The sequence below is a fragment of the Pongo pygmaeus genome, chromosome 17, assembly GCF_028885625.2.
Source record: "Pongo pygmaeus isolate AG05252 chromosome 17, NHGRI_mPonPyg2-v2.0_pri, whole genome shotgun sequence".
NCBI lineage: Eukaryota > Metazoa > Chordata > Mammalia > Primates > Hominidae > Pongo > Pongo pygmaeus.
Genome location: NC_072390.2, coordinates 23040497 through 23044659, shown reverse-complemented (window position 1 = coordinate 23044659; position 4163 = coordinate 23040497). Strand labels below are relative to the sequence as shown.

Here is a 4163-nt window from a genome sequence, read left to right as displayed (position 1 = left end):
CCAGCCAAACCAGTCAGGTCCCCCAAATACAGCAGGAGGCCTGGAAGGGGAGGGGAATGACTTATGATCCCACCATGCCTCCTTAGAAACAGAAACCACCACAGACAGACCGACCAACAGAGGTTGGCAAGAGCTTGCCTCACTCTCAGTCCTCTCCCCCTTTCCCCTACTTGAAAGAAAGACATGGCTAGGTCTCCCCCATGTCTTCTAACACCTGCTCAGACCTTCTCTCTCATCTCCTGAGCCTCCCTGCCCCAGTGTTTCCAGGGAAGCAGAGTCTCGGGCGTCTTCCCTTCTCCTAGGAAGGGGCCCCACCAGCCCCTCTGCCCAGGATGTGGGACTCACACAGCTGCCCCACTCTCCTTGAGGTCAGGGGCAGAGCGCTGCCGTCTCATTCGTGGGGGAGTAGTTGTATGGGGGGTAGCAAGGCCTGGGGGCTGCTGGGCCCCTGGCTAGGGTTCGGGTGGCTGGAGTAAGAGTTGTGCTTTTTGAACTGGAAGGGCTGGGGTTCAGGCTGTGCACAACCCACTCCCCGGGATCAGCCCCCTCCGTACAGGGAGTCCCTGCAGGGATGGTGGGACCTTTGGGGGCTCAGTGGCCTGTGGGCAGGGGTGGCTGGAGGGGGAGTGACCTCCTCAGGGGGTTGGGGTGGAGCTGGAGCCTCCCTGCTCCCCATCCCTGGCCAGGACTCCCGGTGTTGGGCGTTGCTCTTGAAGGGAAGCGCAGCTTGCAGTCGTGAGGGGCCACAAAGGGGACTGGGGGCCTGCTCAGCCCCTCGTGCCCTGCAGTCCCTGCAGCTGTAGCTGCTCCTGCTTAAGCCAGCAAAGACGACCACGATGGAAGGCAGGATCCTCCTCCATAAGCCATGATACCCGCTCCCAGCTTGACAGTGGTGGTGAGGGGGACTGGGCTGATGGCATGCGGTCACTGGGGGCTGCCTCCTCTCATCCTTCAGGCGGGGCCCAGTGGACTTCACTACCTTCTTCATTCATCCTCATGATCCTGGGCGAGGGGGATGACCCTCTCCATGCAGACCACCTCTCGGGTTCCCTCCTCGCTGCCACCACCACTACCAGCTCCACCTCCTTCCTCCTCGCCCATGGTGTCCCAGACATCCCGGGCCACAGCCCTCCAGGCGTCTCTGGGGCCCTCTGGCTTGCCATAGGTGTGACACAAATACCACACCTTGAGGGTGGCCAGGGCCTGAATCTCTGCCCGCCTGTGGTGGAAGTAAGCCAGGGCCACCTCATAGCAGATCTCCTTCACCTCCTGCATCTTCAGGTCAGGCATGGTGGCCCAGCGGGGGTCTTTGCCCTGCAGCCTCCGTTGCTGGGGGATCTGATAAACTCTGCAAGGGGCCCTGCGCTTGCCAATGCTGGGCAGGCCACAGTGTTTGACAATAGTCTGGACCATGGTGGGCGGCAGCTGCTCCTGCAAGGAGATGAGCCACCAGCTCTCTTCACAGGAGCGCTTGTCGTCAGAGTCATCCCCACTCTCTGAGTCTGCATACGGTCACTGCTGCTCCAGCAGAAGATCGGCTTCTTCCTTTTCTTTCCAGTACTGATTCTCCAGATCCTGCAGCCTCTTCTCCATCCCCAGCTTGATGTCGATGCCTTGCTGCTCCAGCAGTTCCTTGTGGGCAAAGTTCCAGTCGATGGGCTCACAGGGCAGTCCACCGGGCTGGGGGGCCCCTCGTTCCCATTCCAGCCTCTCCTGCTCCGGGTGATTGAAGTGGAAAATGTGGTTCTTGCTCATCACAGTCCTACTCCCTGACTTCAGCACCAGCAGCTCCATCACAAGCTTCCCATTTACGTATGTCTCAGCTCCTTCACAAGGCTCCAGAGTGACCACCACTTCTCCATCTGGCTGAGGGATGCTTCGGAACAGACAGTGTTGCTCCCAAATACACTGTCCGGTCAACCTGATGTCCGTATCTACCTGGCCGACCCTGGTGACGCCATCTTTCATGTGGTGGAGCAGACACTCATCGACATCAGAGGGTCTTCGTTCAGGTTCACCAGGTGGGAGTCTTCTTTGGAGAAAAGAGGCCCACAGTTTCCCCATCCCCTGGGATGGCCACCCCCATCTCAGCCAGCAACGTTTCTCTCTTTGTCCTCACGGCTTCTGTCTCGAGCAGCTTCTTCTCTCACATCTTGTTCAGCTCAGCTATAATCTTCTCTGTCTCCTGCAGCCTCTCCATGCCTTTCTCAGGCCCAATCTGGGGCTCTGTATTGAGGGAGAATGATGGCTCCAGCTCCCCATTATGTGCAGTGGGGGATGAGGGTGAAACTGGAGCCAGGGGGAGACAATACAGCTGGCAGGGCGCCTCCAACACTCCCTTCTTCCTCCTTCAGGCCTTCCAGAACAGAGGCTGACAGTCCCTGAGCCATCAGCAGTTCCCGCAGCCAGGCCACCTCCTCCTGCAGCTCTCTAATCAGCCGGGCATTAGGGTCCTCGTTGATGATGGCATTGCAGCGGATTTGCTTGGTGCGGTTGGCATACCTGAGGGTGCTGAGAGTCTCCTCGTAATTGATGTCAGCATGGCTCAGGGCTGCAATCATTGCTGTGTGTGAGTTCCCACTCGAGCAGCCAGGGCAGCACCGAGTCCCTGTAGGGGATAAAATCCGACTTCCGCTTCTTTGATTGCGTATCCACAAGGGCCGACATCACCTTCCCTAGAGCAGTCAGGGACTTATTGATGCTGGTGCCCTCCTTCAGGCACATGCCTCAGGCACCTGAGGAGTTAGCTCGGTCACTCCCAGCAAGGTCCACTAAAATTATCTTACTGACCTTCTCTGAGTCCAGTGAGCTGGTCATGGCAGCGCTGGGTGAAAACAATGGTAAAGACAGCATGGGAACAGCTGCTGGTCTCATCCATGTTAGTGGCAGCCACAGTCCATGCTTTATTTCCACAGTCCATAAGGTCAGTAATGTCTGCATAGAAGGTCACAGCCAATGTGGACGGGTCCTGCACATAGGGGCCCAGGATAGCGTGCTCCCGGACCCACAGAGAACCCCAACTCTTGGGGTTCAAGAAGTCTCGTACCCACTCACAATAGATCTCCATATAGCTCACCTCTACAAAGTAGGACAGCTGAGCACTCTGGTTCTCACTAACGGGAGAGAAGAGGTCCTCAGAGAGCTGGGGCACCATCCCCTGCTGCCCTGGCTCCTGCTGCCCCATCGTGGTATAGGATTTCCCAGCCCATGTCTGCCTGTAGGCAAAGAGGCACACATTGTAGCCTTCAAAGGAGTGGAGCAGCAGGTCCAGTGTCCCGATACACTTGCTGCTGAGATGCAAACTGGGGATCCTCCATCGAAGTGTGTGACCAGTAGGAGTAGTCAAAGGTGAAGCTTTTGGGGGCATCCTTGCTCTGTTTGGGATTGATGATGGAGGGGGTCTTGCCCTGCATGCTGACCACACACTTGGCATCCTGGCTGGTCTCACGGGCGTTAAAGGGCTGAACCCTCACTGCCACTTTTACTGAGGCACCAGCCATGGCTCCAAACACTCCTGCCCTCCTCAGCTGGTGTCCTGGCCCCAGACCAGGGGGCTTGTATCAGTTCTGGCTGCCACCAGCCCTCATAGGGGGAGCCCCATCCTACTCCTGGGGCCTCGCCACACCAGCTGGGGCTCTGGGAGACACCCTTGGTGCGGTGGGGCTCCTGGAGCAGCTCGGCGGAGTGAGAGGGACAAGCTTTCCGGCAATCATGAAGTGGAAGCAGGGAGGATCGGAGTTGGTTCAGAGCTGCCCCTGCCCCTTGCTGGGTCCCCAGATGGCAAAACAAAAAGAGCCCAAATCACCATAGTAATCCTAAACAAAAAGGACAAAGCTGGAGCCATCACACTGCCTAATTTCAAACTATACTACAAGACTGTAGTAACCAAAACAGCATAGTACTGGTACAAAAAGAGACACATAGTCAAATAAAACAGAAGTAGAGAACACGGAAATAAAGCCACACGAGTACAATCAGCTGATTTTGAACACAGTTTACAAAAACTAAGCAATGGGGAAAAGACAGTCTATTCAATAAATGGTGCTGGGATAACTGTCTATCTATATGAAGAAGAATGAAACAGGACCTCTTCATATCACCATATACAAAAATCAACTCAATATGAGTTAAACATTTAAATGTAAGACCTCAAATTATGAAAA

General features: G+C 56.0%; 1 pseudogene; it reads right to left on the bottom strand.

Moving 5' to 3' along the window:
• Positions 1-227: 227 nt before the first annotated feature.
• Positions 228-3501, bottom strand: LOC129018844 (kinesin-like protein KIF1C; annotated as a pseudogene).
• Between the last annotated feature and the right edge of the window lie 662 nt (positions 3502-4163).